At 45.8% G+C, this 23,532-nt stretch overlaps 1 protein-coding gene, 1 long non-coding RNA gene and 1 pseudogene across 7 annotated transcripts in view; 2 read left to right on the top strand and 1 right to left on the bottom strand.

Annotated features, from left to right (window-relative positions):
• Positions 1–7,667: 7,667 nt before the first annotated feature.
• Positions 7,668–8,047, bottom strand: LOC311593831 (ubiquinol-cytochrome c reductase complex assembly factor 2-like; annotated as a pseudogene). Its single transcript has one exon. The product of its transcript is annotated as a ubiquinol-cytochrome c reductase complex assembly factor 2-like (transcript).
• Positions 8,048–9,606: 1,559 nt separating this feature from the next.
• LOC311593730 lies at positions 9,607–12,969 on the top strand. Its single transcript, XR_014777821.1, has 3 exons — positions 9,607–9,626; positions 10,713–10,764; positions 12,844–12,969. It is a non-coding gene; the product is annotated as an uncharacterized lncRNA (long non-coding RNA).
• A 1,509-nt stretch (positions 12,970–14,478) lies between these two features.
• Positions 14,479–23,532, top strand: part of L3MBTL3 (L3MBTL histone methyl-lysine binding protein 3) — a 106,002-nt gene continuing 96,948 nt past the window's right edge. The window contains exon 1 of one of the 5 annotated variants that reach the window (XM_084775420.1): positions 14,479–14,563. The gene's annotated coding sequence lies outside the window, so the exon portion shown is untranslated. Of the gene's footprint in view, positions 14,564–14,627; positions 14,647–15,308; positions 15,424–16,345; positions 16,653–23,532 lie in introns of those variants that run through there. The other 4 variants (XM_084775421.1, XM_084775422.1, XM_084775419.1 and 1 more) reach the window with 4 other exon arrangements.

Raw genomic sequence — 23,532 nt, forward strand, 5'->3', positions numbered from 1 at the left:
GGCCCTCATAGTTTCATAGAATGTGGCACTAGGAGGACTTGTGGCCTTGTTGGAGTAGAATAGGTATGTCGCTGGGGGCAGGATTTGAGGTTTCGGATGCTCAAGGCAGGCCCAATGTCATTATCTTTTCCTGCTGCCTGTAAATTCAGGTGTAGAACTCTCAGCTCCTTCTCCAGCACCATGTCTGTCTGCATGCGGCCACGCTTCCTGCCATGATGACAATGGACTAAGCCTCTGAAACTCAAGCCAGTCTGAATGAAATGTTGTCCTTTATAAGAGTTGCCATGGTCATGGTGTCTCTTCACAGCAATCGAAACCCTGGCTAAGGGAATGTCTTAGTTCCTGTTTTTGTTGCGACACAGATGCCTGAATAAAGCAACCTAAAGAAGGCAGGGAGGCAGTGAGATGGCTCAGTGAGTAAAGGTCCTTGTCAGGCTAAGTCTGAGGGTCTGAGTTCCATCCCTGGAACCTGAGTGAGCATAGAATGAGAAAAACTGACCCTTGACCTCTCCTTCCCGTACACATACACCATGGCACACACACCCCTATCATCTATACCCACAGTAATAAACAGACAAATAACCCCACTTTCAAAATGTTTTAAAAGGAGAGTTGGGTTTGCTTTGGCTCACGGTGAGAGAGAATGCAGCCCACCCTGGCAGAAATGTCATGGTAGCAGGATGAGGAAGCAGCAGGTCACATCGAAGCTAAAACCAGGAAGCAGAGGACAAGGAATGGCAGCTTCCGGTTCTAGTGCTCCTTTGACCAGCGCCTGGAATGGTACTACCCACATTTAAAGTGTGTGTGTGTGGGGGGGGGGTCCCTACCTTAATTAACCAGGACTACAAACTTCCTCAGGGAAATACCCAGACACCTATTTCCACAGCGGATCTAGAATCTCTCAGGTTGTCAGCGGCCTCCAGAGGACTGATGGATAGGTAGATAGAAGGCCAGAAAGGTTTCGTAGAAAATGAGTTCACGTGACTCTGAAGAAGTTGCACAAAAGACCACTGCTATGTGTCTCAGAATGAGAAAAGATGTCAGGACCAGGGAGGTCAGTGGTGGAATGCGGCCTGATGAGGGGTGGAGTGGTGATGGTGTAAGTTTTGGAGGGCAAAGATCAAGAATCCTGGAATTCTATTGTCTGAGAACAAGAGAAGACTCATGCATCCTGTCAGAGAGGGAGAGAGACAGACAGACAGACAGACAGACAGACAGAGACAGAGAGACAGAAGGAGTGAGTGAGTGAGTGAGGGTGGAGAGAGAGAGAGAGAGAGAGAGAGAGAGAGAGAGAGAGAGAGAGAGAGAGAGAGGGAGAGAGAGAGAGAAACCAATCTGTTCTACCTGGGTCCCCTGGTGTAGATAACTTGTGGGTCTTCTAACTCATGAAGCGTCTTCTCTGAAAATACCCTCGCAGAAATGCTCAGAACTAATTCTTTACAACTCCCTGAGAAATTGCTCAGTCCAGTCAGAATGCTAATTTAAGTACCAAGCACATATTCATCCGATGACAAGGGAAAGAGGGGCTGGGCCTATGAAGCAAGAGAACACTAGAATAGCAAACTGACAGAGAAGCTGCAATGAAAGTCAGGTATAAAAGGGAGTGAGCATCATCAAATGACTCCGAAATCCTAAGTAGGAAGTGGACTGTGGTCAGTGGGTTTAATGTGTAGGATGTTGCAAGGGACTTTCCACAGAAGGAAGCACATGCAAAAATCTCCATGCTATTAAAAATGAGTAATAAGTAGGGAAATGAAGAAAGTAAGTGTGAACTACTTGTTCAAAAATCCTGAGGGTGGGCAGCCAGATGGCTCAGTGGTTTAAAAAAAAAAAAAAAGGCTGCTGTGCAAGCCTGGACACCTGAGTTCAATCCCAAGAACCCACATAAAGGTGGACTCAGAAAGCCATCTCCACAAAGTTGTCCTCTGACCTACATGGACACACCCAAGGAACAAACAAATAGATGGGTGAACAGATAGATGGACAGGCAGGCAGATGATGGACAGACAGACAGACAGATATATGTTTTGACGGAGAGGAGAAATGGCTCTGTTCTTCAGAGCACTTGTTACTCCTGCAGAGGATGAGCACCTGTAGCTCCAGCTCCAGGGGATCTGACATTTTCTTCTGACACATGATGCACCTATATACATGCAGGCGAAACATTCATACAAGTAGAATAACTAAATCTAAAAGCAATAATAATTTAAAGGGTGTTGGAAGCAAAAAAAAAAAAGCAGGGGTGGGGAGTGGGAAAAGGAAGAGATTATGGTTCAGAGTTTGAAAGGATGTAGAAATGATGAAAAGTTTTTCTTTTCTTTTCTTTTTTTCTTTTCTTTCTTTCTTTTCTTTTTTTTTTTTTTTTCTTTTTTTTTTTTTTTTTGAGACAGGGTTTCTCTGTGTAGCCTTGGCTGTCCTGGACTCGCTTTGTAGACCAGGCTGGCCTCGAACTCACAAAGATCCTCCTGTCTCTGCCTCCCGAGTGCTGTGATTAAAGGCGTGCACCACCATGCCCGGCTCGAAAAGTTTTTCTTCCTGTTTAAGACTTGGAAGGAAAAAAAATGGCTTTGGGCTATGAAGAAAATTCTGGAGAATAACAGCCTGGAAATTTTGAGAGGAGGATGAAAATCTATGGGTTAGAGAGAGAGAGTATTGGTGTTTTTACTTCTAGGATAGAACACTATGACCAAAGCAACTTGGAGAGGAAAGGGTTTATTTCCGCTTATAGCTCTCAGGTCACAACTTATCACTGAAGGAAGTCAGGACAGGAACACAAACAGGGCAGAAACCTAGAGGGAGGTCATAGAGGGATGCTGCTAACTGCTTGCTCCTTGTGGCTTTCCAAGCATCCTTCCTTGTAACACACTGACCCACCAGCCCAGGTGTGGTACCACTCACAATGAGCTGGGTCTTCTCATATCAAATCATCAATCAAGAAAATGTATTGGCCGGCGGTGGTGGCGCACGCCTTTAATCCCAGCACTTGGGAGGCAGAGGCAGGCGGATTGCTGTGAGTTCGAGGCCAGCCTGGTCTACAAAGTGAGTCTAGGACAGCCAAGGCTACACAGAGAGACCCTGTCTCGAACATAGTCTTACCCACAGGCCAATCTGGTGTGTGTTATGGAGAGCATTTTCCTTTCTTTTCTCTTTCTTTCTTTCTTTCTTTCTTTCTCTCTCTCTCTCTCTTTCTCTTTCTTTCTTTCTTTCTTTCTTTCTTTCTAGACAGAGTTTCTCTGTGTGTAGCCCTGGTTGTCCTGGAATCACTCTGTAGACCAGTCTGGCCTAGAACTCAGAGATCTGCTTGCCTCTGCCTCCTGAGTGCTGGGATTAAAGATGTGTGCCACCACTGCCCAGTGGGGAGCATTTTCTTAATTGACGTTCCCTCTTCCAAAATGGTGGTTGTATCAAGTTGACATAAAGCTAGTCAGCACCGAGGATATGAGCAAAAGCACATTAAAAGCATAGCATTGGTAAGAAATAAAAATACTGTTTCTCTGGGGATAAGAGAGAGTTTAGAAGTTAGAGAGAAATGTTAGAAGTATTTGATGAGGGAAAAAGAGAGGGGAGGCATCTAGAGAAGTGAGGGGATCCTCATTTGAAGGCTGATTTGGAGCCTTAAACTCCTTAACAGGGAGTCAACTAGGGCCAGATGGGCAGGTCTTCCTGCTTTACTGGCAGTGTCTCTGCATTACTGACATTTCAATCCTAAGGACAGTGACCAAGTGTGTGTTTGTTCTTTTAAAGCAGTGTGCATTCATCCTTTTCTGAAACTCCAGACTCATCTGTGATTGGGTTTGGGTATTTCAACATAGTGTTATGCACACATACACACATACACACACACATACACAGAGGGGGGGGAGAGGAAGAGAGAGAGAGAGAGAGAGAGGGAGTGTTTTGCTGTATTTATGTCGCAAAGTCAGCATTTTCAAATACCAGATAAAGGAATTAGCAACTGGAACCAAGCCTCAGTTATCTTCTTAAGAAAGATAATGTGGGAACGTTTAAAACAAATATTTAGTTAAAAACCTGAACAGGCCCAGCGAGTATAAAGATATAATATAAATGCTAAATAAAGATAATCTATTCTGAACAGCAGGCTCCTCTGAAACAGGGCCTATGGATTCCATCAGTGCTCAGTTTACATGCTTTTAGAAACTTTCAGGATGTTCTTGCACACGAAGACTCCTATGGCATGATACCCGAGGCCTGGTGACCAGTGAGAAAGGAGCAAGCAAGAGGATGATGTAATAGTATGTATTGCAGTGTTCTTTTTTTTTCAATTTATTTTTTTATTGAAAAACAAAATCATTCATATTACATCTCAATTGCTATCCCATCCCATGCATCCTCCCAATCCTCCCTCCCTCCTTCTTTCACCCCATTCCCCTTCCCTATGACTGTGACTGAGGGGGACCTCCTCCCCCTGAATATGGTGCTAGGGTATCAAGTCTCTTCTTGGTAGTCTGCTATCCTTCCTCCGAGTGCCATCAGGCCTCCCCATCAAGGGGACATGGCCAAATACGGGACACCAGAGTTCGTGTGAATGTCAGTCCCCCGTCTCCACTTAACTGTGGAGAATATTCTGTTGCCTAAATCTGGGTAGGGGTTTGATGATGACTGCACATATTGTCCTTGGTTGGTGCTATAGATCAAGCAGAACCCCTGGGCCCAGATCTGCCCATCATTGTGTTCTTCTTGTAGGTTTCTAGGACCCTCTGGATCCACCTTTTTCCCTATCTCTTATATTTCTCCCACCTTAGGATATCCTCACCACTATCCCATTTTCCTGGTAAGTGAAGACTTTCATGAGACATGCCCCTTGGCCTAGTGTCCATATATAAGTGAGTATATACTATTTGAGTCTCTCTGCTTCTGGGTTAACTCACTTATTATGATCATTTCTAGTTCAATCCATTTGTCCACAAATTTTGGAAATTCCTTGTTTTTAATAGCTGAGTAGTATTCCATAGTGTAAATGTACCACAGTTTCTTTATCCATTCTTCTACTGAGGGACATTTAGGCTGTTTCCATGTTCTGGCTATTATGAATAAGGCTATTATGAACATGGTTGAGCATATGTCCCTGCTGTATGCCGGAGCATCTTCTGGGTATATTCCAAGGAGTGGAATAGCTGGGTCTTGAGAAAGCCCTATTTCCAGTTTTCTGAGATAGCACCAGATAGCTTTCCAAAGTGGCTGCACTAGACTGCATTCCCACCAGCAATGAAGGAGTGTTCCTCTTTCTCCACATCCTCGCCAGCATGTGGTATCACTTTAATTTTTTATCTTGGCCATGCTGATCGGAATAAGATGGAATCTCAGAGTAGTTTTGATTTGCATTTCTCTGATGACTAAAGACATTGAACATTTCTTTAAGTGTTTCTTAGACATTTGATATTCCTCTGTTGAGAATTCTCTATTTAATTCTGAGCCCCATTTCTCAATTGGATTATTTGGTTTGGTGGTATTTAATTTCTTGAGTTCTTTATATATCTTGGATATTAGACCTTTGTCAGATGCAGGGTTGGTGTGCAGTGTTCTTTTAATTGCTTAACTGGTGTTAATTGCACACTCAGTAACAAAGTGACTGAGACTTCAGTTTGGCTCCTGGCTCCTGAGGTTTCACTTCCGGATGGTCAGCATACCACAAGAACAAATACACAAAGGACTTCAACAAGTACTTCTCAAATAAAAACGCACAGTCAACAGCTTTTTTTTAAAAAAGCCAATATTCAGCACCACTAATCATTTGTGAGATAGAATTAATGTGAAAGCAAGCTGCTCCCACACTCAAGTTAGGAAAACCATTAGCCAAAACTGAAAGGGCAGTGTAGGATGTGGAGCATGTCCCTGCACACCAGGGGAATGTCACCTAGTAAGGTCATTACAGAAAATAGCATGGAGGTGGGGGAAAAGGTGAAACTAACCACATATGATCTACCCATGCTACAACTCAGCATGTAGCCAAAAAAAAAAAATGTGAAGACAGTATGTGAAGGAGATTGTTTACTCACTCCAGTGTTTATTGTAGTACTGTTCATAACAGTTGACTTGTAGAATCAACTTGTATCCACCCACCAATAACCAGGTAAAGAAGATGTGATGTGTGTGTATAGAACGCTATGCAGCCTTAGGAACTGGGAACTTGTTTTACTTGAGACAGTGTCATGATCTGAAGTTAAACCAACACAGAAAGATAAATATCAACTGTTCTTTTAGCAAAAACTTGACATAAAAACAGGGTTGAATTGTGATCTTCAGAGGGAGTGCTGGAGATTGGGGGAGCCGGGGGTCAGTGGATACAGTGTTTCAGTTAAGACCAGGAGATCATGGACAAGTGTGTGAAGTGCTGGATACATTAATTAGCTTAACTCAATCACTCCACATTGATAAACATACCAGAACAACTCATTGTGTTAGACAGCTTTTCATCTGTGACAAAAACACTTGAGAAAACAGCCTCAGGGAGGAAATCTCTGTTGGCTCACAGTTTCTGAGGGTTCAGCCTTCTCTCTCTCTCTCTCTCTCTCTCTCTCTCTCTCTCTCCTTCCTTCCATCCATCCGTCTGTCTTTCTTTATTTCTTTCCCTGAGGACATTTGTATTGCTCTGGGCGTGAGATGAGGTAGAATACAGGAGTGGTAGAAGAAGCTGCTGCCCTCAGGGTAGGCAGGACACAGAGAAACAGAGAGGAAGAGGCAGGTGTAAGATGTTCCCTTCAAAGACATTTCCTCCTAAGCCACTTATGCCTGTCATGACTGCACCCCACAGTTTCCTTCAGTTCCCTGAAGTCCATTCAACTGTGGAGCCATAAAAGGATTAAATCATTGATCAGGTCAAACACAGGTGTCCTGATCCAGTCCCTTTCCTCTGTACATTGGACATTGCACTTCAGCACACAAGCCTTCAGGAGACGTTTCATAGTCAAAGCACGTACACACACACACACACACACACACACATACACACACACACACACACACATACACACACACACACTTTCCCAAAATCTGGTAAATATGACAAAAATGAGCAAGTCATTAACATTTATTCATTACAACTAAATACTGAGAACTTTTTCTTGCATTATTCATAAAACTTTTATAACACCCTCCTGGGCTAAGGATTGCCAATCATTTCATTATACAAACATAGAAAGGGGAGCAAAGGGGGGCTAGAGAGATGGCTCAGTGGTTAAGAGTGCTGCCTGCTCTTCCAAAGGCCCTGAGTTCAATTCCCAGCACCCACATGGTGGTTCACAACCATCTGTAACGTAACATGATGTGATGCCTTCCTCTAGCCTGCGGGTGTGCATGCAGGCAGAACATTGTATACATAATAATAAAGAAATAAATCTTAAAAAAAAAAAAGAAAGAAAGAAAGAAAGAAAGAAAGAACGGAGAGCAAAGGTGGTATATAACTGGTCCACACTTCTTATTTAAAACAGAATTGTGTTATGTGGCCTCTGCAATGGTTTCAATCTTGTGATTTTCTTGGCTGCACTTTGTTGTTGCCTCAGGATTACAGCTGTGTGCCATAGTTGTTAGTGGTTTTTTGTTTTTGTTTGTTTGTTTGTTTGTTTGTTTTGGTTTTTTTAAGGGAGAGGCGGACAGTTTTATTGATGACCATCAGAAGATTAGGTACGTGGGCAGGACAAGACTGGAGCTCAAGCTTTATGCTTTTCCTCTGGCCTTGTGGGTGCAAATTTCTCCTGTAGTTTCTTCCACGTGCTCTTATTCATCTCTTGAAACTCTTCCAAAGTGCCCATGGACAGGAGCAGTTTGTATTCTTCCACAGACAGGTCACTACAACTGGTGTCTCTGGGTCGACCGTACTTGTGTTTGAGTGCAGTCGTGCTGAGCTTTCGTACACCTGATCACAGGCCTTGGCTTCTACAATCTGGGTGTTCTCTCCCTCCTGAAAGGCTTGTGCTACCCGCTGCCGCAGGCGAGCATCCAAATCCTGGCCCTGTTTGCTCTTGTGCACTGGCCATTCCTCACTTAGCCTAAGGAAACGAAGGTAGCAAAGGTAGCTGGGAGCAGCCATCTTGGGCCCCGCTTGCCCCGCCCCCAGGGAAGCTGTTGTTAGTATCTTCCTCTGTCTATGAGTGTTTTACTATTTGTAAGGCCTATTGACTACCGTCGTCTCTGGTAGCTATGGCTAAGTGTGGCTGCAGACTGCGAGCACTCTCTGGTGACTCCGGGTTGCCCTCTCCATTCAGTTTTCGCATGAAAGGTTAACTCCTGATCCAATCACCCGTGGCCAGGAAGCCAGGGTAGAAGCAAAGATAATTCTGAATCAGATCACTAAGGGAATAATTGCGGACTGCTGCCATTGATGGGTTCTGAAATCCAGCTTGTTCTCACTAATATTGCTTAGTACCCCGGCTTTGAGAGTTAGGTTTCCTTTTTAAAATTTCCTTATTAGTTTATTTATTTATTATCTTTACTTTTAGCAGAGCCAGGGATTGGCCAAATCCTTTGTGTGTGGCAGGCAACAGCTATTCCTCTAAGATACTTGAATTTGGCTTTGTTTACAGACAGCTTCAACAGAGGCCAGACAGGTCTTGATTGAGCTATTGGTCCTTGTGTCTCGGTGTGACCCAAGTGCTGGGACATGTAGCATGCTCTCAGAATTGCAATGTTATTTCAGGGTCACAGGCTCTGTGCTAATAGCATATGCGGATGTGTCACAGAACCGGAATCCAGATTGGAATTAAAGTCTGTGGGAGCTGGGCAGGTGTGGTGGCAGTGCACACCTTTACTCCCAGCACTCAGGAGGCAGAGGCAGGCAGAGCTTTGTGAGTTCGAGGCCAGCCTGGTCTACAAAGTGAGTCCATGACAGCCGAGGCTACACAGAGAAACCCTGTCTTGAAAAACCAAACAAAAAACAACAAACAAACAAACAAAAAACAACAAACAAACAAACAAACAAAACCATGCAGAACATATAAGCCGTTTCTGGAGGGCTCTCCTGTGCTATGTTGACTTTACAGAAGCATTCATTCTGAACATGGGCCTTGTGAAAGATGCCAGCAAATGTCACCCACAATACGGAGGTGCAGACTTGAGATGGCTGTATGTTATGGCCTACAGTGTTTTAATTGTACTTACAATACTTTTTGCAAAGACTTTTTTTTTTTTTGAGACAGGGTTTCACCATGTAGCTGTGGCTGTCCTGGACTCACTATGTAGACCAGGCTGGCCTCGAACTCAGGGATCCACCTGCCTCTTTCTCCCAAGTTTTGGGATTAAAGGTGTGCACCACCACACCCTGCTTTCTTTTTTGTTTTTTGTTTTTTTTTTTTTTTTTTTTTGAGACAGGGTTTCTTTGTGTAGCCTTGGCTGTCCTGGACTCCCTTTGTAGACCAGGCTGGCCTCAAACTCAGAATGATCCGCCTGCCTCTGCCTCCCGAGTGCTGGGATTAAAGGCGTGCGCCACCACACCCAGCTTTTTTTTTGTTTTTTGAGACAGGGTTTCTTTGTATAATAGCCTTGGCTATCCTAGACTCATTATGTAGACCAGGCCTGCCTCTGCCTCCCAAGTGCTGGAATTAAAGGCATGTACCACCACACCCAGGGAAAACAAGGACTTTTAATATTTTACTGTTATCATCCCTCAGCATGTAAGTATCAAATTAGTATATCTTTGGATTGTATCTTGTTAGAATGTTGTTGGTTTTTTTTTTGTTTGTTTGTTTGTTTTGGTTTTCTGAGACAGGGTCTCTCTGTGTAGCCTTGACTATCCTGTACTCACTTTGTAGACCAGGTTGGCCTCGAATTCACAGTGATCCACCTTTCTCTGCCTCCCAAGTGCTGGGATTAAAGGAGTGCACCACCATGCCTGGCTAGAATGTTTGATTTTTAAGAGCTGCTATTTGCATTGTTGACTTGAATTTCATTAAGAATATTGCAAAGTAAAATTTTGTTTGGAATTAGGACAAATTTATTAAAAATGTCTGAAATGGCCCTAAACATATTTCTATCATTTTGCAGTACACATTTATGTGAAATGATATTCCCAGTATTGGTGATTATGTAATCAAAATGTCAATAAACTCTGGAAAATTATGAAGTTGCCCTATGTCCCGCAATATTAAATATTCAGTTGAGATTTAATTCTTGATGTAGCAATGAACACGCACATTCATCTTACTAGTGTGCAGATCTGCTTTCATCTTTATAAATGGTATGGTTATAATACCAAAGAATTTTTTTTAAAACAAAATTCTATGATTTGTTATAAATAAATGCTTGATTTGTATATCTATTTTACATACACATGGACCCAAGTTGCTGTAAAATACTTTAGAGCAAAAATGGGTTGCAAGCGGGGAAAGGCTAAGAGGAAGATCAAACTGAGTTGTTATAAATATCAGCAGAAAGAATCTGCCTGAAACCAATATTTACTTCCTTGGAATAACATAAAGCACACAGTTACCTAGGCAAAGAAATAAAATAAAATAAAAAATCAATTATCTAATCACTCGAGGCATACTTACAAGTAAGACAAATCAGTAAACCCCAGAATTTTTAGTATGCGTCACTCAAGCAACTTTTCTAGAAATATTTAACTTTACCTCAATGTGTGGTGACCAATCACACATATTACATGAGGCCCTGGGCTAGGAAAAGAGGCTGTGGCTATAAAACAGATGACTCTAACTAGCTGTGGGGAAATGGAATCTCTGACCTTTATCTCATTAGCGCAGGCTTAAGCCCACGGAGTGAGCTCTCCAATGACCAGGCTCTGGTACTTGGAAGGTACGTGATTCCTCACTCCTGACCTACAGCACTCCCTGGGTTCCATGTCATTTGTACTAAAATGTGACGTGTTCCTGTTACTTAGGGAGGGGCAGAAGGACATGGGTTTTAAAGAGGCCCAGGATAGTCTTTTTCCATTGTCAAACTCAGGAGGGAAAGGAAGCCTCCAAAATGTAGATGGGCTTGTTCCTTGTTTCCCAGTGGTGGTGGCCCAAGTGGGACAAGGCACAAACACACTGGACCCCATTCTTAAGCATCTTTAAACTGCGTTGGGATGGGGGCCTAGCTCATGGAGGAGGCTGCCTACCCCAGGCCTGTGTCCAGAAGGCAGGATGGGCCTAGTGGTAGGGACAGGGAGTGAGTGCGTCTAACCTGGACGTTCATGCCCAGTGCAAGTTACAGGATAGAACGTCAGGTGTTTTGAATGGCCTTCGCCTGGGACCTGTTGAGAAGCCTCAAATTGTTGTTGAAGAGTGCGTGCTGTAATTTGCTGAAAATATTGTCCATGTAAAATTACTTTGGGTTCAGTATATCTAGGAATCTATATTTATATTTGATATAAAAATACAGAAAAAAAATAAGGGACTGAGGTAATCTCCTTGTTTGGGATGTCAGGAAGTGGTAGGCCTACATCTGAAAAATGAGTTTAGTATTCACACTTTCTGAGATGTGGTGGGGTCAGATAAGCAAGAGGTAGAGAAGATGAAGTGATGCTGGCCAGAGTATAAAGTATTTGCCAGAGAAAGGTAGGTGAATCGCTGAATGCAGGTAAAGAAGCTTCTGTATAATATGCTAATATTACTTTCCTGAAGAACAAATGCTCCAATGTCAATGTACTGACTACAATACTGTTTTTTATTTATTTATTATTTTATTTTTATTTTTTTATTTATTGATTGTTTTATTTTTGGGTTTTTAAGACAAGGTTTCTCTGTGTAACATCCCTGGCTGTCCTGGATTCACTTTGTAGACCAGGCTGGCCTTGAACTCATAGCAATCCACCTGCCTCTGCCTCCCAAGTACTGGGATTAAAGGCATGGGCCACCATGCCCAGCTCCTACAATACTGATTTCTATGAATAAAATTGATATTTAGGTTCTAATGGCATCTCTGTCTGTGATGGCGGCATTTAAGGATTTTTTTTTTCCTGAGACAGGGTTTCTCTGTGTAGCCCTGGCTGTCCTCAAACTCGCTCTGTAGAGCAGGCTGGCCTTGAACTCATAGCAATCCACCTGCCTCTGCCTCCCAAGTGCTGGGATTAAAGGCGTGCACCATCACCACACAGCTAGGAAATTTTTTAAATTTAAAATTTTATTATTTTGACAGGGGAGGGAGGAGCAGTTTTTCAATTCCTTATTCTTACTGGTCTTCAGGATCTTCACTATCTCCACTATCCTGGGCCACATTTTAGCAACATCTCCAGATGAAGTTTCTCACAGTGACTTTCAGAGCAAAGATACAGTGTCCGCCATCTCTGTTTCTGTTAGGCAGCCCTCACCAGTGCAGGTTTCCTTGTGAGGCCTGCTCTCTCAACCTATGGATTTAATAGGCCTTCTCTGATTGGCTTTTCCTTCATAGACTCTTCTAGGATAACTGAGCATCAGACATCCTGGATCTGCGTCCTTCCTTGTTGCTATGGGTGCTCCTCAATTCTTGCTGCCACTGTATTTACTACAGTAACTTAGTTGCACACAATGTTACTTTTGGGCACCTCTCCATCTCAGGCACTTTGCAGGAAGTAGAGGGTGGGCATGATTGCAAACACCTACTGTCCCTGCACTTAGGAAGCTGAGGTAGGGGGACTGCTGGGAAACTAAGGCCAGCCTGGGTTTCCATATAGGACCCTATACCAAAAACCAAACTGAAAACTTAATTAAACAAACAAACAAACAAAGGGCTATAGAATCGATGTCTATGAAAACATAGACACAATAGACTCTATATCACCTAACATTAGCTAGTGAATGACTTTATGATGCCGGTTTAGAAAGAAGATTTTGAAATCAATTTTTATTTTCTTGGGGCAAGGTCTTAGGTTAAGACAAAAAACTCAGGGCCCCCTTTTTCTTTCTCTTGTAGTCTGCCTTGGGCCGTTTCACTTTTTTGTTACTGAAGAGTTGGGAAGAAAAGGACTGAAGCGGAAATTCCTGTCTGCTAATGAAGCTGTCCTCGCAAGGCCAAAGCAGGTTGGACGTAATGACGGGAATCAGTCGTCAGGTGGTGGTCTGAGATTCTGAACAGCTCTCACTGACCGGACCTTCCGTCCTGCACACCACCCCCGACCCCCCCACCCCCAACCAGTGGCTGCTTAACACGGGAAACTTATATTTATGTACTCTTTTAAGCTCTTCAGTGTTAGTTAGCGCCTGTGTTCGGAAGCACGTGTTAAGCCACGTGCCTCCGTTTGGGGGCTGGTCTCTCCAGTAGTGGCAGCAGTACATGGCGGCCCTGCTTCTTGATGGCCACCTCAGGGGCCCCAAGAAAGAATTTAAGAGTTTATTTTCTGAAACTAGTTCAAGGAACATTCCTTGAGTGAAAGAAAAAAAAATTCAATCAAGAATAATCTTACTTACATTTTAGAGGAAGGCTTTTTAATACGAAATTTCCATCTGCGGTATATTTAAATTCTAGGCCTCAGGCAACAATAGCAGAGCCAGGCCCCTGTACCCTTTAGTAGATGCAAAACAAACAGTACACGCTGGAGGCGGAGCTTTCCTTTACTTCCCCACAGCTTTCCCTTTCCTCCCTGCGAAGTTCAGGCAAGGCTTGCCTCACCATCACAGAAATCACACGTTACTGTTATCTTTCTTTTTCACAGCAAACTCTCCTATTGGTATCAACATATTCACTGTAACTTTAATTACTTTGAATTGTTTTGTCTACCCTCCAGCCTTGTAGAAAAGGGGAAACGGTAAACTCCCCCAAAGCCAGCTTGCAGTCTGTAAGCAGAGAACTGTCTATATCCAAATGCAACGCTAGCTTGATCCAGATTTGACGCGCTGACAAAGGCAGGGTTTGCTATTTAGGAAAGCTCAGCCATCTTGATTGAGTACATTAAGCGGGCGGTCTCCTCTTATTGCCTAGGCACTTTACCAGGGATTTCTAAGTTGAGGTAGAACTCCCAGCATCCCTAACAACAGAGGCCTAACCCGCCGAAGCTGTCAATATAAATCTCATTTAGGATGCGGAAAGAACGCGCAAGTTTCAGACTTTATTATGCATTCTTCCAGTCCCGAAAAGGGCAAATTAAACTCCGTACACGCTTAGAACTTTATTTCCTCCCCCGCCCCCCCTGACCTGTGGCATGTATCCAGCCCCCGGGTAGCAATGGTGTGAGACCAGGGCCCACTCTTTAATGGCTGAATGCACACATTTAACCAGCACATGGTGGATTCGCTGCTCTGAGAATTGCCTTAGAAAAAAAGTAAAGTGCAAAAGCAGACAAAGAAACCTATAACCTTCTCAGTCTTTCACATTTGTTCGGGCCGTTCTTTGAACCGGCTCGGAACCAGCGACGAGGATCGCGAAGGGATGCACCTGAAGCAGATGTCTGCGGGCGGCCGCCTCGGCCGAGCCGCTCAATTGCTGCTTTCCAGCGGCGAAGGCGCAGCGGCAGTAACAGGGAAGCCAGCGCGAGCCTCCCCGGCAGCCGCGGCGGCGGCGGCGGCACCGGCACCAGCGCAGTTTCCCCTCTCCCCAGCCCTGACTCTACGCGCACATGCGCACTGCGCCCGCAGCCCTGGACCATTTGTCAGGACTACTCGTGAGACGGAGAAAAAAAAAAAGAGAAAATTTGGGGGTAAGAAGCGGTTGATCGGATCTAATCTCTAATTAATCCGCAGATCGGCCCGTGCCAAAGCCATTCATTGGCTTTTTTTCTGGGTGAGGATGAAAGTTCTGAGATCTAGAGAGGGAAGGAAGCGCACCCTCGTCTTGGGAAAGAGATCAGGGGAGGGGAAGGAGAGAAGGGGTTTCTCCCCCACTTCTCTGCGCCTCTGGGAAAGAGGAGAAAACTTAATCCCGGGGAAAAAAAGTGGGCAAGTGACTCGGAAGCGGCTGGAGAGGGAGTCTGTGGGCATCTCACTCTGAAGTAGTGAGTGCGAGTGCGAAAGAGGAACAAAAGAGAGAGAAAAGAGAAAGGAAAAAATGGGGGGGAGGAGAGACTTGTATTTTTTCCTCCTTTGCGCGCACACGGGGAAGGGTGTGGGGGGCCGTGCGGAAGGGAGCGGGCCGAGGCGACCGCGTCGGGCCGTCGCCGGCGCGCAGGCGGCGGGATGCGTGTGGGCCCCCTCCCCCGCGCCGCCCCCCCCCTCCCGAGCTTGTCACTTTGGTCGCTTTTTTGACACCGGGCGCGGGGTGGCGGCGCTGGGGGGAGCGCGGCGCCGCGGGGCTGCGTGTCCGGGGCGGCGCTGAGGGAAACGCGGCGGAGCCGCAGCCTCCCCGGGGGGCGCCGAGAGCGGTCGGCCCGAGGCAAAGGGAGGGCGGGAGGGGGGGGAGGGAACCGGCTTCGGGAGGGGACCGTGGGCACGATCGCGGTCGCGACTCGGTGCGGCGGCGGGAGGAGGCGAGCCCCGGCGCGCCGCCCCTGCGGCCCCCTCCGCCCGTGTGGCCTTTGTGCCGGGCGCGCACCGGGAGAGCGAGCGAGCGCGAGAAGTCCAAGTACGGGAGACCGAGGCAGTGGGAAAAGAGGCCGGGCCACTTTGCTTCCCGGCTCGGCTGCGGAGAACGGACTGGTTGAATGTGGCAGAGGCGCGTCTCGCCGGCGCGGCCGTGTGTGTGTGTGTGTGTATGTGTGTGTGTCTGTGTGTGTGAGTGTGAGCGCGCGCGGAGAGGCCTCCGCGACTCGCACCGCGCACACGCACCCTCACACGCACGCACACCCGAGCCGCGGCGGGGCTGGCGGCCGAGAGTTTGCGTGTGCTCTCCCCGCTCGCCACCTTCCCCGCTCGCCGCCGCCGACTGTGGGAGAATTTCCTAGAGATCGCCTCCAATTTCCGCCATTTTGGGAAAGTTGCACGGAAAAAAAAAAAAAAAAGAAATAAAGCCTCCGCTTGATTTTTTTTTTTTCCCCCTCCTTCTGCCCGCGGCAGGAAAGTGCTTTTAGGAAGCGCGGCGGCGCGGGCCCCACACTGCCGTTCCTCCGGGGAGGAGGGCGCGGGCCGGGCCGGGCACCCGCGCCGTCGCGGCGTTCTTCTCCGCGCAGCGCCGCCGGTGCGGGCGCGGGCGTGCGAGCCGAGGCGGCGGCGAGGCTGCGGCGGGGGCCGCGGTGCCTGCAACTTGTTTACGGGCGCCCCGGGGTGGCAGAGGCCGGCGGCCCGGGTCCGCTTCGCGCCGCGTGCGGGCGCCGTTCTGCGCTCATGGGCTGCTGTCTGGTCCACGCTCGCGTCCTGGGCCCGGCGGGGCCGGCCTCGCGCCGCCGCGGCGGCGGCGGCGGGGCGGGGGAAGTAGAGGCCGGCGGGGGTGGGGATCGGGAAGCGCAGGAGCGGAGGCATCCGCCGCGCGCCCCGCCAGCCAGCAGCCGACCGGAGGAGGAGGCAAACTTGAGAGCGGCGGGGCGAGGGGCGCGCTGGTGGAGGGAAAACTTTAATTAGCTCCTCAAGGGGGGAAAAATAGAGAGAAAGGGAGAGAAAATCCAAAAGACAAGAACGGTAGCGGGGGGGATGGTGGTTCTGAGATCCGAACCCCGCGATCCGATCCGATCACGGCCCACCGTGCGGCCGTGAGAGAAAGTTGACCGGCGGGACGGCTTTCTCCGCGCCGGGCCCGCGTCCGGTTGAAGTGTCTGTCTGTCCGTCTGCGCTCCGAGAGAACCCCGGTGGGAGACCCAGCCGCACTGCCGGGTCGCGTGGGTCAGGGCTCTTGCCCCACCCTTCCACGGGGACACGAAGGTAAACGTCGCTTCGGTTTCCCTTCTCTGTCCTTCTACAGCCACCGCCCAGCTTCCTTTTCCTTCTCTTTCCCCGCTGATTTTTTTTTTGGGGGGGGGACCCGAAAAACGGAGTCTCTTTCCTTATGCAACTTCCTCGGGCGCCGTTTGCACGGCCCTCCCCCCCCCCCCCCCCGCCTTCTGCATCCCTTGGCCCGCTCCTTTGCCACCTTGGGGCTACCGCCAGAAACATACATTTAAGATCACCCAAAGTGCCCAGGAACAAAAATAGATTTTAAAAAATTGTTCTAAGTTAAGGAAACTGAGACGAGAGAAATAAGAACCCGGTTTGAGTGTGTGTAAGGGGGGGGGGGTGCGTCGCTTGGGATGAGTGCGTTGAATTTTCATTTTGATTTTCATAGATGGTTGGTTATGATGTCTTTATTGGTGTGATGGGCGCGGGAGGCTCTGTACTGGCTACCTCGATGGCGTGGATTTTTGCGCAAGTTTTTAGAAAAACACTGACTCGAGTAGAGAGCATTTCTCCGGAAAGTTTCAAGTGCAGCAAAATAGCGAGCCTGCAAAACTGGCCAAGGGGGGACCTCTAGTGGTTAAACGCGTCTCAAGTTCGCGAAGCAGAGAGCAAAGTTTGGCCTTTACTTGTAGCTACGTAGTCCATTTAGACGTGGAAGTAATTAGAGGACCTGAGTTAGCAGCCAGATGTGAGAAAGGATGCTGCTCAGAAAAAAGAAGTTTTGTACATTAGAAACAACGAAGTTTGAACTTTCGGGCCTGTGATTTTCTACCCTTGCTTTCATTAAAAAAACAAAGACAATAAATACCTTTTATTCTGAGATTTGAGATTGGCACTCTTTAGATTAAAAAAAAATGTTTTATATTTACCATCGTCGTTTTGTTTTGCTTTCCTCTAAGGAGTCATAGCAGATAGCTTAATTTGGAGTGATAAGGAGAAATAAAAATGAAACTTATGCTTAAAACTTTGCAAAAAGTGAAAATGTTTTGAAATTTGCTTTTTATATGTGCCAGTCATTTTGTTCTCTGATACATATAATTTCAGGCTAACAAGTCATTCATTAACCTACATACTATACTCATAAAATACATAGTATCTCTTTATTGTAAAAGTAACTTTGATTCACTGAGTAAAAAGTTACTTTGGGATACTTTGTATAATTTATTATTTAAAACACTTATGTGTATATATGTTACATAACTTTTCCAGTGTGTATTCTGTAATGAATCTTGAATTTTAAAGATTAAAAATTGGAGAATCTAAGTTTGTGTCAAATCATTCTTGTAACTGCCACCTGTCTGTCACAGTGAAAGAGACAGGGACCACCAATGTAGGCCCCGCGTTGAGCTTTCTATATCTTTCTGCCTCAGTATTCCTAGTGCTGTCATACCAGGACAATGCGAGATTTTTTTTTTTTTTTTGCATGCATTTAGAATATGGGGATGATGTCAACGATTAGAATCAATTTCACCTCACGCAAAACTGGTTAATTTTATTTTAATGCACACAGAGCGGTGTCGTGTGGGATGATGCATGCTGAGTTTGAATTGTAGATTATGGGTGTGGAGGGTTTGTGAGAGGGCTTCGAATTCCCCCCTCCCCTCCTCTTTTCTTCTTTTAAAATCAAAGCTAGATCCTTAAGAGAAGTCTTGGGGGGTACGCAGCAGTTCTGAGGGCCACCAGACAGTTCTTTTACGGCCGCCTCGAGGTAAGAGTTGCTTTTTACTACAGATTGCTTGTTTATACCAGAAATACTTGACATTGCGTTTGGAAATTAAGGAGAGTGTATGACAGGGTTGGGGGGGGGGTCACGGGGAAGGGATGAACAAAAAAGCCAATCTAAGTTTGAAGTTACTGCTTTAAATGTATGAACAAGTAAACAGCAAGTGTGCTAGAAAAGTGAATGAAACATTAGGCAAAAGTGAGGTTGTCTTGTGGTGTGTGTGTTTGGTGTGGCTGCGTGAGGAGGCCAGAAAGCACGTGCCTTTCCTGTCTTGCTCTCCACTTTTTTTTTTTTAAAACCTGGTCTGGTACTGAATCTGGCTCACTGATTGGCTAGTTTGTTTGGCCAATGAGCTCCAGAGCTCCCTATGTTGCTACCCTCCCCCAAGTGCTCAGGTTACAGATGAGAGTGCACCTGGCTTTTATCTGAGTGCCACCGAGGATCTGAACTCAGGCCTTCATGCTTTTGTGGCCGTCATTTTATTGTCTGAACCTGCTCTCCCCCCCCTTCCCTCCCCCACCTCCGTGTTACCGGATTCTTTCTTGGTGTTGGTGGGCGGGGTTTGAAACACGGTTTCTCCGTGTAGCCTGTAGACCAGGCTGGCCTTAAAATTCACAGAGATTCACCCGTCTCTGCCTCAGGAATGTTGGGTTTAAAGGTGTGTGCGCCACTACTACCTGGCCATTTATTGCATTCTTAATTAGCGTTTCAGCTACTAAAAGCAATTTATTTTTTCTTTTGAGTTGAAAAAGTGGAAAAACCAGAACAAAATGGTTGTGAATTAACCTTATATAGATACACGTAGGAGGGTAGGGAAGACATGGGAACTTTAACCATCTTTGCAGTCTGAGCTACAATTTTGTTGCTAAAATTTATGACGCCCTGGGGGTGGGGTTAATTAATTAGCATATAATTAACATTTAAATGTCTCCTGTGGGTTAAACCCAAGAAGGCCTTCTTATGCCAGATATTTTAGGGATATTGCATAGACTTACTAAGTTTTGAAAAAAAAAAACTGAATGGGAGATATAGAGAAGTGCTGTCTAATAAGATCTTTTTTTTTTTTTGGTCACCTTGGAGGGTTCTGGTTTATTCCAGTAAACAATCCAGGCACTCCGGTTAGAATCCAGGCCATCCTCTTAATGTGGGAAGCCACAGCTCAGGTAGAATATCCAAATATTCTTTCGGCTGCTTCTGCGGTTTCCACTCTTAGTCTTCTTCCTCCGTCGTGCCCATCGGCTCTTCTGCCTCCTCTGTCTTGAGTATTAAAGAGTTTGCTAATTCCTGTTTGGCAGAAACAAAAGGAAATGAAAGTTAGCTTTTATTTTCCCATTTACTTATTATTAGCATTCGTCTATGGCAGTGAGAGGACATCTTTGCAGTTATTTCCACCTTTACATGGGTTCTAGGCACTGCAGGTAGGGCTCAGTGACATGTGCCGTTACCCACTGAGCCATCTCACTGCCCTAAGCCTTCCTTTCATTTGTTTGTTTGTTTGTTTGTCTATTTTTCAAGACAGGGTTTCTCTGTGTGGCCTTGGCCATCCTGGATTGGCTTTGCAGACCAGGCTGGCCTCAAACTCACAGAGATCCACCTGCCTTTGCCTTCCAAGTGCAGAGATTACAGGCGTGTGCCACCTCGCCCAGCTTAAAGGCTTCCTTTTATGAGGAGAACTAAGTCTCTTCCTTGTGTCAGGTGTGCATTACCAATGACGCTGGAAAATGGTCAGAACAAAAGTGTTTGTAAGCGGTAGCTTGTTGTCATTTTCTGTCTGTGGATTTTCTTAAGCAGTTCAGTCGGTAGAATTCATAAGTGTAGTTCTTGTAAGTGTGTGCGTGGTGTGATACTGCAGAGACAGTGGGCAAGGGCAGCTCCTAGGCCATGCAAACAGGAGCGTGATTCCAAGGAGAGTGAGTGCTTTCTGTGGTGCTGAATTCAAGACACTGCTTGTTAGTCTTCACTTGAAGAGCCATTGTGGCTGTGCAGAGCAAGCTGGAGTGGGAGGCTGAAAACTCAAGTCTGTAATCTGATACCTCATCATGTATGGGTTCCTGGGTCACCTTCAGCCTGGATTTCCCATCTGAAAAACAGCAACATTTGCCTTTTTTGGAAGGGAAGTTTCAAATAAAGTAAGATTTTGGGAGTTGTAAAGAGGTATTCCAAGTGTGTGGTGGTCATTTTTCCCCTCCCAACATTGCCAGGCTTTATGAAGAAGACGAATAAAGTTGTTTGGGGCAGAGCATGGTGATCTTTTGTTTGTTTGTTTGTTTATTTCTCCAGACAGGGTTTCTCTGTGTACTCTTGGCTGTCCTGGACTCACTTTGTAGACCAGGCTGACCTTGAACTCATAGAGATCTGCCTGCCCTTGCCTCCCAGAGTGCTGGGATTACAGGCACATGCCACCTCGCCGGCTTTACAGTATGATAGCATATATACTTGTCAAAAATTTCTAGCAGTGTCTTGTTTTGCTTTACTTTTCTCTTTAGTTTTCTTTCTTTTTCTTTTTTCTAGCTCTAGCCTGGAACTCGCTATGTAGACCACCAGGCTGACCTGGAACTCACAGAGCTCCTCCCACATTTGCCTCAGGAGCGCTGGCATTGAAGATGCATGCCGTCATCGCCAGCCTTCTCTTTCTTTCCTTCTCCATTATTGTTTTTCTGTTTGTTTCTATTTTTTTTAGGTTTATTTATTTACTACTCTATTCATAAGTGCTTCACCTGCATGTACGTCTGTGCAGCACAGTTGTGCTTGGTACCTGCCAACATCAGAAGAACGTGTTGGATCCCCTAGGGCTGGAATTATTGATGGTTGCAAGCTGCCAAGTGGGTGATGGGAGTTGAACTCAGTTCTCTACAAGAGCAACAAGTAGTCTTAACCACTAAGCCAACCGTCCAGCTCAATTCTCTTTTGTTTTTAAAGAAAAGATATATTGGCTTCCGAATGGAAGACCAGCGCTCTATCATGCTGCTGGTTACAAAGCCTCAACTGTGGCCGGGCGTGGTGGTGCCCACCTTTAATCCCAGCATTCGGGAGGCAGAGGCAGGTTGATCGCTGTGAGTTCGAGGCCAGCCTGGTCTACAAAGCAAGTCCAGGATAGCCAAGGCTACACAGAGAAAACTTGTCTCCAAAAACAAAACAAAGCCAGCCTCAACTGTGTCCCAAATGACTAGAAGGGCTAAATGAACGAAATGCTTAAAAATAACGCCTACTTGAGGAAATGGTTGGAGAAGTATGGATTGGTTTGCGGGCCATTTGTTTACTGCCGTTCATGTTGTGGTGGTAAGGTGTGAGTCTGCCTGGAAGAGAGGGTGAGAAAACAGGAGACTTGAGACTGGGCAGACAGCCACTGAAGTCCCGGGGAAGGACAGGACTTGATTTCTGAGAATGACTGGCTTTAAGGAAAAGTCCAACTAACACTTTCCCCCACCTGTTTTTCTAGACGTCTTTGCTGCTGCGTTTCTCATTATAGCCAATTCTAAAATCTAGACAGGAAAAGGGGGTTACTATGTTAGTATTTGCATCCTGATGATAACGAATCTGACAAAGCAAACCCTGACACGCTCCCTTCTTATTGGTTTTATTTCATCTCCTTTTTTTAATAGATTATTCAATCAATATCCTAAGGGTATTAAAACTCTCTCTCTCAATGAGAGAGAGAAGATGTACGTGTCCATTTAATTAACTCTAGAGTAATTGATAGCTAGTTCTTGAGTAAACTCCTTGTTTATTGTTTTGACTTTTTAATTTTATGCATATGGGTGTTTGCCCTATATGTATGTCTGTGTACCACTTGTGCCTAGGGAGGCCAACAGAGATCTAGCTGCTGGGGATGGAACCTGGGTCCTCTGCAGGAGCAGCAAGCGCTCTTGACCACTGAACCATCTCTCTTTTCTTTTAGGACTTGTGTCCTGTCATACATAAGATGCTCATGATTTATGGTAGATAGATTGGGGTAGAAAATTTGTAAGAGAAGTAACTTAATATGATCCATGACCGTGGAACCCATAGGTCATGGAGCTTTCCCTCAAGCCCCGGTTTTGGCTTCTTAAGGAGTTGTTACTGAGTTCTAACGGTGTGGAAACGGTGAAAGGCTAGGTTTAGTTCCCATGGACTCTCAGGATCTTTAGCCTAGGAGGAGAGATAACGGGCAGCTCTGCCAATTGTAACAACCGCTGGAGTCAGTTCTAGTGTGTGTGTGTGTGTGTATATGTATATATATATATTGTGTAACAGTTGCACTTTGTGCCCTGGAAGGGAACACATGCTGTAGGGTGACCAGCAGAGTCAGGAGACATGAACTTGGGTGCTGGCTGATAGTGTTGAATGTTATACACAAGAGTAAATATCCCGTTTCTATTAGTCTCCAGAAATGAGTAACCAGGCTGAGAAACACCTGAACTGTACCTCTAGTAAAGGTGATCGATTCTCTTTGACCGGCTCACAAGGTGACCTGCTGAAGATCTGCTCTGCCGTTGTTCCTATTTGCTAGTATTGGGTGGACTCAATGCCTCCCTAGGATTTGGGGCTTGTTAAAATACAGGTGAAGATACTGTATTTAAAATCATTACATGTTCGCATGTGTGCATATTTGTATATGATGTTCTGAGGTTCTAGGGCTCTGTAGAAGGAATACTTTCTAATGTTGCTTTTTTTGCTCCATTATCCGGCAGAGATATTCTTATGGGTTGTCTCTTTACAATGTTAAATTATCTCAGTGAGGGCTGGAGAGATGGCTCAGTGGTTAAGAGCACTAACTGCTCTTTCAGAGGTCCTGAGTTCAATTCCCAGCAACCACATGGTGGCTCACAACCATCTACATGTGATCTGATGCCCTCTTCTGGCCTGCAGGTGTCCATGCAGGCAGAACATTGTACAGAATAAGTAAATAAATCTTTAAACAAATTATCTCAATGATATGTGAGGATTTGAGCCAGTGATCAATTGTTCGTGGCTGCTAGGCAGCAGGTAGAGGAAAGGCAGCATCAGAAACAGCCCTGATGTAGAGTTAAATTTGATATGAGGTCGAGGAAGACCCATTGAGAAGACAGGTAGTTTTGGAGGAAGGAAAAGGAGGTGTCAAAGGAACTTGGCTGAGCTTGGGTGGTCATGGAGAGAGAAGTGGATTTGGGGACCATGGAGGCAGAT

The sequence above is a fragment of the Acomys minous genome, assembly GCF_964271855.1.
Source record: "Acomys minous genome assembly, chromosome: 3".
Taxonomy (NCBI): Eukaryota; Metazoa; Chordata; class Mammalia; order Rodentia; family Muridae; genus Acomys; species Acomys minous.